Here is a 12,141-nt window from a genome sequence, read left to right as displayed (position 1 = left end):
CTTAGCTGGTATGTACGATAGTAAGTTTTAAATATATACTAGTTTATCAATAGTTGATTCACCTTACATCCTTACAAAGATCTTTGGATCTCGTGTTAGAGCTGGCTATTAACCAAGAGCTCGTTTCTTTTCTCTTTCCTCTTTTCTTTCCTCCAACTAAGTAAGGATATATTATTCTATTCCTTATAGCCTGCTTATCTCACTCTATTGTACTTGCTCTTAGGATAGCAGGAACCGGGGTGGGTAAGCTGTGTTGAATGTTTTTGGGGAGTAGTGTACTATGAGAGTTGCAAACTAGATATTGCAATTGGTGTGTCTAAGTCTCAGTCAACTTATACTTAGCTAGGTTTAAGTCAAGTGATATAACGTGTAAGAAAGAAAATGAACAAACTGGAAAGAAAAATTTGCACGGATCTCAACGTAAAGTCCTGCAAATATAGGATCGACTAAGACACTGACACTCAGCAATCCCATATTGCAATAGCCAACTACTGTGATGTTCCAATTCAGCAAGGACGTGGCCGTGGCGGTACGTAAGCAGTAGGCACGAGCACGAGCGGCGTCTTGCGGTGGAACACGACCCGTCCTTCCTCCTCCATGCTCACGTCGTCCGCCGCTATCCCCTCCGGGAGCGCCCAGTCGAAGCAGAAGAGCAGGTTGGCCAGGGTGAACTCTACAGTGGCCATGGCCATGGACAAGCCGGGGCATATCCGGCGCCCCATGCCGAACGCCATCAGCTCGGGATGCTCGCCCTTGACGTCTACGTCCCTCCCCTCAAACCTGTCAGGGTTGAACTCCTCCGGGCTGTCCGGCCAGCTCGTCGGGTCCCTGCCGATGGCCAACGCGTTGACGTAGACCCGCGTCTTGGCCGGCACGTCATACTCGGCCACCTGGATGTGCCGCATCGTCTCCCTCGGCAGCTGCAGTGGCGCCGGCGGGTGCAGCCGGAGGGTCTCCTTCACCACCATGTTGAGGTAGGTGAGCCTGGACACGTCTTCTGACAGCACCCTCCCGTTGACGTTGCCGCCCGCCATGGCCCTGATCTCGGCCTGCACCTTGCCGAGCACACATGGCTTCCGGATCAGCTCTGACATTGCCCACACGATGGTCACCGAGCTCGTGTCAATGCTGGCGATGAACGTGTTCTGAAACTCAAAAAATAATGCTCTTCATTTTCTACTTTTGTTCTGACTGAACGCATGCATGCATGCATGAATCGGTCGATCAAAGCAAAAGATTAGTTGATTAAAGTGCTTACAAAGATTAGGGTCTTGACGTGGTCCCTGGTGAACCCAGGGTCCTCCTTCCAGAGGGCGATGAGCGCGTCGACGAGGTCAACGCCACCGCCATTCTCATTCTCAGCAGGGTTGGCGAGCTTAGGGTCCAGGTGCTCCTCGATGACCATTTCAAAGAAGGCGTCGAGCTGCCTGAAGACCCTCTCGCGGCGGGCCATGGAGCCACTGACGCGGTTGACGAGCCGGCCAACGGCTTTGGGGAAGAAGTCCTCCGCGGAGGTGCAGGAGATCACCTCCATGGCCTCATCGAGGGCGTGCTGGAAGCTCGCAAACTTGTCGCTGGCGTAGACGCTGCCGAACGCCACCGTGCCCGTATGCAGTCGGAGAGGCGCAGGACGTGCTCGTCCAGCACCACTGGCTGCTTCGCCTTCCCGGCGGCTAACAGGGCGGCCACCAGCCTGTCCACCTGCTCCTGGCGCGCGTACCATGCGGCCTTGACGCGGCCTGCGCTGAGGAGCTCGACGACGAGGAGCTTCCGGATGTGGCGCCAGTAGGCGCCGTAGGGCGCGAACGCCACGTCCTTGAGGCCGTAGCTTAGGAGCGTTGGCCCACCGTGGTGCTGTCTTCAGCGGCGCTTGGGAAGTACGGGCTTGGGCGCTGGAGCTCGAGTGCGCAGGAGATGGATAGGCAAAGGAGGAAGAAGGCGTAGGTAAAAAGGTGGATCCTTATCCCCTTATATGGGCGGATGCGGTTGTGCGTCCCCACCAGCCTAGTAAAACTCGCTTGCCTCCCAAGCGCCGTGATAAATGGCGCGGTTGGGTTAGCCACATCCGTATTGATGAGAATCCCGTAAAGGGGGTACACGATCTCTGCTTTGACAAAACGTGCCAAGGAAACCGCCTCACAAAATGTGCTGGGGTGGAAAAGTAAAAACGATTCGAGTAAAGGACTTGGCCGTAGTGTGATGACGCACTGCGGAATACGTCAGCAGATTTGATTTGTGTTAATATTATTCTCTCTATGGCAATATGTGGAAACTTATTTTGCAGAGCCGGATACCACTCTTGGTGTTTACAATCTTCTATGAAGGACTTGGAGGAGGAACCCGCCTTGCAATGCCGAAGACAATCTGCGCGCCAGACTCGTCGTCATTGAAGCCTGGTTCAGGGGCTACTGAGGGAGTCCTGGATTAGGGGGTGTTCGGGTAGCCGGACTATACCTTCAGCCGGACTCCAGGACTATGAAGATACAAGATTGAAGACTTCGTCAACCTTCTCCAGCAATGTCCGGAGCGGGAGGCAAGTGGATGGTCTCCTCCGCCACGGAGGGCCAAGTCAAGAAGCTAAGGAAGGCCGGATACCTATCTAAGGACATCGCGCACCGGCTTCCCGAAAAGGGGCAGCTTCTCCCCACCCAAGGCCCCATGAGAGGGTAGTATTTCTTCCCCACTTCCTCCGCGGACTGGGTTTTCCACTCCACCCATTTGTCCTGGGGCTCATGTTCTACTACGGCCTGGATTTCCACGATCTGGCTCCGAACTTCATCCTCAACATCTCGGCGTTTATCGTCGTGTGCGAGGCTTTTCTCCACGTCCGCCCTCATTTCGGCCTCTGGCTCAAGACCTTCAACGTCAAGCCCAAGGTGGTGCGCAGCAGCCAGGCAGAGTGCGGAGGCGCCATGGCGGGCAAGATGGCCAACGTCCTATGGTTCGAGGGCTCTTTCATGGAGACCCTAATGGGATGGCAATCCGGGTGGTTTTATATCACCGAGCCGCGCGATCCGAAATGGACCGCAGCCCCCGAGTTCCAATCCGGACCCCCCACGCGGCTTATGTCCTGGAAAGAGACGGCCCTGTCATGGGGTGACGAAAAAGAGGTCACCGGATTGCAAACATGCATCCAATCCCTGGTGAACAAGCCAATCCGGATTGTTAATGTAATCCAGGTTATGCTCGTCCGCCGGATCCTCCCGTGCCAACAACGGGATTTTAATCTGTGGGAGTTCGACCCGGCGCAGCACCAAACCCTTAGCAGGCTCTTCGACACGACATACGAAGATGCCTGGAAGGTGCTATTCAAGGGCGCCGAGGCTCCCGCATCCGCTTCCGAGGACCGCGGATACAGCTCGCAGCGTCACGCTAGCGAGGTAAGCTATCTTCACCTTTTATAGGATGTTCAGCTTTTTTCATAGTTTAACTCTATGTGGGATCTAAACTCCCTTACCTTTGACAGGCTTGGCGGGCGATATCCGGACCGATTAACTGTCCGGCTCCGCTGCCCGAAGACCCAGCCCCAGCTCTACTAGTGAAGCTGCTGGCTCCGGCGCCTTATGTGGTGCCGGAAAAGAAGGCCAAGAAGAAGAAGACCACAGGGACTCGAAAGAGTGCCCGTAACGTGGTGGTGTCGGACTCGTCATCCGACGAGTCCGAGATGCCCTCTTCCCGTGAAAACGAGGAGGAGGAAGAAGAAAACTCTCCCCTCCCAGCGGAGGGAGGAGAGAAGAGGAAGGCCGCCCCAACGGGGGAGGCCGAGGGGTCTAGGAAAAGGAAGACCCCTCCGCCGGACTACTCCCCCGACGCCGAAGAGGGCGAAGAGGAGTGGCCAAACAGGGCCAAGCGTCCGGTGAAATCGTAAGTTCGGATATCAGAGTAACTCATGATGTTCCTTTGTCGCACAGCTTCCCCCAATGTCGAATGTAATTATGCAGCCCGCCCCGGGCCGAATTCAACGAATCGTCGGGCGGCTCCCTGGACTCATCGGACGTGAACTCAGTTCCGCCCGATGTCTCCCCCCGCACTGCAGACGACACCGAAGTGGCGTCGCGACAAGCTCCGGGGCAGGAGGAGGTGGTCCCGGAGGAGCCGCAAGGCAACCTCCCGGACTCCAGGAGTGAAGGGGATAAGGCCCCCCAGGGCTCCAAGTCTGGCTTTGTGCCGGACACCGCGCCGGAATCTTCCACAGTTCTGGACCGCGGTAGGCGAACTCCTTCCAAGAGGAGCAATCCTTCTGAGCTGGCGGCCTCCGTCCAACCGGAGGTGCCGGACAATCTGCTGGAGGTGCTTGACGGCGCCCCCATCAACGAGGGGCACCGTACTATTATGAGTACGGTGATCCAGAAGGTTCAGTCCGCCAAGAGCGGACTGACTGAAGCTTGCGCTAGCCTTCTAGCAGGCTTCGAGGTAAGTGAAAATATGTAAAAATATTACCGCATAGACAGTAGCCCCTGATGCTCTGTTTGGCGTTCGGAAAGAAAAGCCGAATAGAGGATCTATTAAATTTCGCAGGAGTCTAACAAAAAAAAGAGTCAATGTGCGTATGCAGGCTTCGCTGCTATCCACCGCCGCACTGACTGCGGAGGTGGGTGTCCTGAAGCAGGACCTCGAGCAGACCGAGCAAGAGCTCGGCCTTGCCAAGCGGCGGCTCGAGGAGAAAGAAGGTAAGAAATACCTTACAGAAAAGGTGCCTATAGAAAGGCGTGATTGCAAAAAAGATAACATGATTGTAGTGCTTATTGTAGGGTCCACGACTAAAGTGGCGACCCTTAAGCAGGCGCTGTCTGAGGCCAAAAAGAAAACGGCCACGGAGCGCGCCGAGTGAGACAGACTTGGGGCTCAGGTCGGCGAGGTGCAGCAAGAGCTTCAGGCTCTCATGAAAAAACATGAGAGTTTGGAGCTTGAGTCAAAGGCGCAAGCATCCGAGCTCACGATGGCCCTTGAGACTGCCAAGTCTGCCAAGGCCGAAGCCCAAAAGGCCCTCCGATAGTTGGAGGAGATGAGGAAGATAGCAGCGGGTAAGGCATTCTTTATGCAAAGCAGAAATATAAAAGTAAACTACTTGTTACTTACCCGAATCCGGAGCTCTCTAGGGGCATTCGCAAATCTTCCCCGCAGCGTATCCGACGCCGCCGCATTCTACCGAGATGAAGAGGGCAGCTCAACGGAGAAGGTGTTCTGGTCTCAGTATTCTGAGGCCGGACACCCTGTGCCCTTGAGCGACCAGCTGAAACAGTTGGTCGAGCTCCACAAGGCGGCCGAACAGGCCATGAAGGGCTTCATAGTTCGGCTGTGGCCCAGAGAGGCCCTGCCTAGGAGCTATTTCGGGCTGGTGCGGCGGCTGGTGGAGGCCTGTCCGAGGCTCGAGGTCATCAAGCGCTCCGTCTGCATCAAAGGTGCCCGTCGGGCCCTTGCCCGTGCAAAGGTGCACTGGGGTAAGCTGGACGGTGAGAAGCTTGTGAAGGACGGGCCGCCGCCGGGGAAGGAGCATCGCAAGCCCGAGAACTACTACAAGGATGTTCTTGCAGGTGCTCGCCTTGTGGCGGATGAATGTACCAAGGATGTGATATTTGAATGAACTCGCTCGTGTTTATCCTATGCACTGAAAACTTGTTCATATGCGCTAAGCAATGTTTATTGAATTTAAAATATTACTTTCTGTGCGGCCGTTTATCAAAAAATGAGAGATGACCAGTCGTCGGCTTCTGCCCCCGTGCCACTAGTGCTGGGGTGTTCGGGATAAAACTGAGCGCTCTTTTTCCCATAGTTGGGTCCTTCGAGGGAGGCGCTCAGCACAACGAACCAGGCAATCGGACTATAATGCTTGAACACTCTCACTTAGCCATAGAACTCTATAATTTTAAATTTCGACGAAGCCCCTAGTTCGGAAGACCGAGTTCGGGGCGCTCCTCGCTCGAAGCGGCATAAGCCTTTAGGGACTCGAAAAACCTCTCGAACAGCGACCGGTCTCTCGCCACATCATGACAGTCAGTTTTAGCTTTCTCCACTGAGTTGCTTAACCCAGCTGAACCGGGGCACAATCAGAGTGGTTCTCCTAGTGCTAACTTAGCCGATAGAGCGGAACGTAAGGCACCAAAACATAGGAGCCGGGCAAACCCAACTATTGACCCAAATCATGATTCGGAGCCGATGCATATAGTGCTATAAGTTCGAGGTGCCGCACTTGTGAAAGTGTACAGACTTCTCACACCATTATGAGGGGTACTGAAGCCCCTGGCGTGTTTGCCGTACCATGGTGTACGGGTGCAATCATGTCATTTTAATAAACATAAATGTGAAAAGAAGATAATGCAAAAAATAGACTAGAAGCTAAGCATTGTTTATAGAGAGGCTATTTATCAAAGCCGAACGATACAAATAGTGCGGTAAGCAACCGTGCCCGTGATGCAGTCGGAGAGGCGCAGGACGTGCTCGTCCAGCACCGCTGAAGACAGCACCACGGTGGGCGCCGTGCCGAGCTGCAGCTGCATCACCGGCCCGTGGAGCCGCGCCAGATCACTCAGAGTCCGGTGCGGCAGCGAGCCTAGCTGGTGCAGGTTCCCCACGATGGGCAGCTTCACGGGGCCCGGTGGCAGCTTCAGCCGCCCTTTCCCTTTCCTCCTTGTCCACAGTAGGAGGGAGACGGCAGAAACGATGAGTGCTAAGAGGAAGAGCTGCCATTGTTGGGGTAGGGAGAGGAGCAGCGAGGTCGCCATTTAGTTCTAATTTTGATAACTAACTAGTGCTACTTCCGCACTTCAGCTAGCTCATGCGTGTGTGTGGGCTGAGAGGATTACTTGTGAGAGCTGAGAGGATTAGAGCTCAATGTGATGCGGTGTGTGTACATCGAGCCTCTTGAACGGTTTATATAGAGTACAATACTTGTAAGGCCTTGCAATATTTATTTGATTTTGAGTAGATCAGATATTTCTTTTTTAGTCAATAAAGTCTCTCAGGTTTTACATGCTTCCACCAGTATACACTGGACAACAGTTAAAAATCTGTCAGTTTTTAACCCTTGCCCTAGCTCACCATCACACCACCCCTCTCTCTCGCCTCTGTCCAGCCACGAACCGGAGAAGGAAGGAGGAATAAGAACTAAGAAGGCACGATGGACACGGTGGTGTTTTCGGCGATCGAACGCGCGCCGCAATGATGGCCTGTTTTTTTACCTCAAGCAACAACTCGAGCCACGAGTTACAACACATGGGGAGGGAGGGGTTTTATGCGTGCGCGCACCGACGCCCCATCCCGTGCTCCCGGCGCACCCACTTGCGCAGCCGTCACGTCCCGCACTCCAAGACTCACACGCGACTGGGTCCAGTGCCTGACACGATCACGCACCCCGGCACCCGCATAGCTCGCCAACTAGCTCACACACGCGCAGACACACGCGCACACCCTACCATGGACCCGACACGGCTACTCACCGGCATCCGACACGTCCAACTCGTGCGCACACACGCGCGCACACACACACACACTCGACGCGCCCACCATGGCTTATGTCCTCACAAAAAGGATACTTAGTATCTCCAAGCAACAAGTGCTCGTGGACTTAAACTTGGAAAATTAGACTCATCGTTGGTAAGTGGTTTTTCAGATGCAGGTTAAGCACGTTATCCTCGTGAGAGAAGGTCAACCGAAGGCTTTGCCCTTTTTTTTAGTAATAATCTAATCTAAACCGCTTGCACTTCACATGCAATCGTAACGTCCAATCACAGCCCCTATGATTCACATGCAGTGGTCGAGGCTTTAAAAAGTAGCACATGCATTACCGCTAATTACAGCAACTTCAATATGGTGACCCATTTCTTCCGTCGCCGTCCGTTTGAATCGGCGCGAACAAAAGAGGCGGCCTAACGTGCCGACCCATACCTAAATCGCGTCCGTTTCACGTCCGCGCCGACGCATTTACGCCCCAAATGCGTCGGCGACGGCCGACGCATTTGCGCCCCAAATGCGTCGGCGCGGACGTGGAACGGACGCCTCGCGCGTCTTCTGGCTATCCGCCGCGTCCTCACCTGGTGGTCGTCCAACTTCGACGGTCAACATTACTTATGACGACCGCCCACCTTGGGCCCACGCGTCAGCGACGGCGGTCGTCCTTTGTTAAGCCGAGCGTGCGGCGGGGCCGTCCTCATCCACTGCCACTCGCCTCCTCCCAATCTAGCCACCCCTGCCCCCACACCGGTGACAACCCTAGCCACTGTCAGCATGGGCTTCTTTTCCGGCATCGGCATCAGCGGCAAGGGCAAGCCCCCCGCCCGCCATTCTCCCTACCTCCCCGCCCTTTCCGCGCCGCCGCGCTCTCCCCGACAGAGGCAACGCATCAATGTGCCGGTGCCCCAGGCCGAGTGGCAATGGCAGCACCGTGTGCCTCTGTCGTACCTCGACGTGACGGTGCCGCATGACTGGCATTTGGATCCGGAGAGGATCCCAGTGCCGGCGGCGCCACGGACGGCCGGGGCCCATGTGGAGGAGGTGCGGCGCCGGCGGGTGTTGCTGACGCCAGAGCAGCGCGCCTTACCGCAATACGCCGTCGACTCGCCCTACTGGGCTCGATGGTTCGCCTTCGAGCACGAGGAGGCGAGGCGACGCGGCGTCCACAGCGTCGACCGCAGCCTGCCGCCGCCCCCGCTCGTCGTCCGCGACGAGGACCAGGAGACCGAGGCCGCCTACCAGGCGGCCATTAAGGAGAGCAAGGAGGAAGAGCGGTTGAGGGAGACGGATGAGGCGGCTTTCCAGGCTCCCATGGCAGAGCCCATGGCCCTCTCCGCGGTGGGCAACTGCATCGTGCCGCCGGTGACCCCGCCGTCCTCGCCCAAAGCCGAGCCGAAGGAGCCGTCCCCCCTTGAGCGCTACTCCTGGACCGGAGTAGTGCGCGAGTGGGTTAGCACTCCGCCAATCTGGCTTGGGGCGACGGAGAAGCAGGAGGCGGCCTACCTCGACCACTGGCGCCGTGTTTGACTGGCCGAGGAGTGCCGGGAGGGCGAGCGCCTACAGATGCTCGAGCGCGAGGCCGAAGAGGAGGCGCGCCAGGCCCAGGCAGCAGCGGCGCAGCCCGACATCGCCGCTCTCTGGAACACGACGCTCCCCTGGGCCGGCCCTGCGCCGACGCTGATCGACCTCACCGGCCCCGAAGCAGACGCCGACGAGGACGCCTAGGGCTGCGCGTCATCTAGTTTTTAGTTGTTTTAAGTTAATTAATGTAATGTGGACTTTCGCCTGTCTTCATGGCCGGCTTTTCTGTTTAATTAAATGCATGTTAAATTTTTTTAGCACGCCGACAAAATGGGTCGGACCAACGTTGGGCGCTCACTCCGACCCAAACACGGCGTCGGACGTTTGTGTCCGCCGGGCCGACCCAAACGGACAAAAAAGGACAAAAGTGTTGTTCGTTTGGGTCGGCCCGTTGGAGTTGCTCTTAAGGGCGTCTCCGGAGTTGACCCTTAAATGGCTTCGATATATGTTGGTGTTTATGTTGAGACGTGGTCCGTAGATATGATGCAGAACAAAGCCAACCAATTGTTTTTATAAATTAATCCTTATTTGTTTGGTTGAGAGTAGAGAGGGAAGATGGGACCATGCCTGTATGGAGAGAGAAAAGAGAGGACGACCACATGATGTCTTTTTATTGGCCAAGTGGATGTCCTGTCACCGTTATAGCTCCCCCACGTTAATCTCAGATTTGCCAGAAAACGGATGTCCGGACAACTTCACGGACCCATCGGGGTAGTCATCGCTGTCGCCCCGACCTCGCCCATTGTGAGCCCCTCTCCCCCTCTCCTTCCTCGAATCGAAGCCGCCACGCCGCCGTCGGTAGTGCACACACACACACAAATTTTGTTCATCTTTTTTCTTCATAGATTGATTTTTTTCACTAGATGTTTGTAGATGGCTTAGTATGTGTGTGTGTGTATAAACATTATTCTGATCACGGGATCAGAATAATATTCTGATCACAACCTGAACTGCCTGAGTAACGAGCTTGAACTTCCCTCTGTACGAACCTGACCTTCGGGCTATCTTCGCAACCGTGCCTTCTACCGCGAGTTTTTCTGATCATTTGTGTTGTTTGTGATGTAAGTGTAATGTGGACACGTTTTTTAGAATCTAAATGCTTGTTTTGATTCGGAATCTAGCACGTTGGCTAATTTGCTCTTGGGCGGTGATGAACATGGGTCTGTTACAAGTTTTTTGCACGTACTGGGTGTTCTAGAATCTCTAACAGGACGAGAATTGGGTTTAGGTACGAGTTTACTGCATGATTTGTTGTTATTTTCGAACGAATTCGATTTGGTGTTCCGTCGCCTCTGTTCTTCGTCCGCGGGAGTGGTTCCGACCGCTGTTGTAGATTTGTAGTTTTGATGTTCAAATTGGCGGCGGATTTGCGTGCATTAGCAAGACAGAATGCTGGCCATGTTGTTAATTTGATAAGATCCCAAATTGGCGGCTCATACAAATCGAAATCAGACGATTGGATCTTCTGCCTCCCGCCGTGGTTTTCTGTTCGAGGGACAATATGATGAGAATCATTTTCTTGTTTATATGGAGCATGATGACATTCGAACTGGCGGTTGAATCCTTCCCGCGTTGTTAATTTGATTTGGTTGGCTCATTCATTCCGAAAATGTGGATTGGACCTTCTGCCTCCCGCCGTGGTTCGTTGTTCGAGCGGACAGCTTGATGGCGGATCATTTTTTGATTTTTTATATGGAGTATGACGACGTTCGAAATGGCTGTTTGACGTGTTGGAATTTACCCAAACGATTAAATCTGAGAACCAATTTTGTTCGGGGTTGTTTTTTCAATCATTTTACGTTCTGTTGTACAAGTTGGACTGCTATAACATTCGTAGTTGAACTTCTGTGCTCTTTACACATGCTTTTAGGAGATGAGGCAATACGATCTAGTCTGTTGCTATTGTTGTATAAAAAATCAAGTATGTTTTATGTTGTTGATTGTCGTCATGTGTGTAAGTGCGGAGCTGGACCACAGGCACATGCATCCTCTTTTTTCCTTTTAATCTATGATTTTGGGATAGTTTTTTGAGCATCCACTATCTTTAGTAGAAGTTGGACTTCTTTTTTTATTTATGGTTGAACTTCTGGTTTTCCACATTGCATTCCACATTTGCAAGGCGAAGGTGCATGGTGCTCTATATTTTCTTTCTTTGGTTTTTTTTTTTGTAATTTTAATTCTTCAGACGTTCTTTTTAGAGGTTGTCTCGTGAGCAATCATGGGATTAGCCCAAGTATGCATGCACTTTTTCTAGATCATCTAAGGGTCATTGTACAAGCTGGACTTCTATCTCGTTCATACATGAACTTCTGCTTTTCCTTCTTTGCAAGGTAATGCAGCAAGTCCTCTGTATTTCCTTATTTTTTATGTTATTTTTCATTCTTTGCATTGCTTTGGATTTTTTTTGACTTAGTCCCATGAGCAACCATGGAATTGGCCGACGGATATGCGTATATTTTTTTTTCTAGTATGTTTTTGTACTTATAATAGTTGTTTGTCTTCACTGAATAACTATCCTGAACTTCTGCATGATAATCGTTTTTAACATGTTAATTTGAGGTTTTACAAAACCGTGAACTTCTATATCTTCACTATTTGAACTTCTTATTTATAATTTTGTTTTTTATTTTTTGATTTAAATATTTGTAGACATTGAAATCGGCATTGCGCTCATTGACAAATGTGGCAGTGCGAGGCCGAGCAGGGGGGGGGTAGGGACCCCCTCCCCTCCCCCTGCGAGGCCGAGACAGGAACGAGCCGGAGCAGGCGACGACGTAGCGTGCCACGTTGTCGCATGCGGAGGCGAGTCCGTCACATCCATGACCCACTATCTATCTTAGGGGTGTGGCTATGGGATGCGTGCGGTGGGGATGGAGCCAGAATAACCGCATTGCGTCCTATCAAAACGAAGAGTGCTGAGAGGAAGGGATGCCATTGTTGCCATTGTTGTGGTAGGGAGAGGAGCAGCGAGGTCGCCATTTAGTTCTAATTTTGACAACTAACTAGTGCTACTTCCGCACTTCAGCTAGCTCATGCGTGTGTGTGGGCTATTTCCTTCCAACTAGGAGTACTTGTGTGAGCTGAGAGGATTAGAGCTCAGTAGAATTGGCT

General features: G+C 53.1%; 1 pseudogene; it reads right to left on the bottom strand.

Moving 5' to 3' along the window:
- Positions 1-440: 440 nt before the first annotated feature.
- Positions 441-6,799, bottom strand: LOC147988033 (4-hydroxyphenylacetaldehyde oxime monooxygenase-like; annotated as a pseudogene).
- Positions 6,800-12,141: the final 5,342 nt, after the last annotated feature.

The sequence above is a fragment of the Triticum urartu genome, chromosome 2A (assembly GCF_056163025.1).
Source record: "Triticum urartu cultivar PI428250 chromosome 2A, HENAU_Tu73, whole genome shotgun sequence".
Taxonomy (NCBI): domain Eukaryota; kingdom Viridiplantae; phylum Streptophyta; class Magnoliopsida; order Poales; family Poaceae; genus Triticum; species Triticum urartu.
This window is presented reverse-complemented; position numbering and strand designations above follow the sequence as displayed.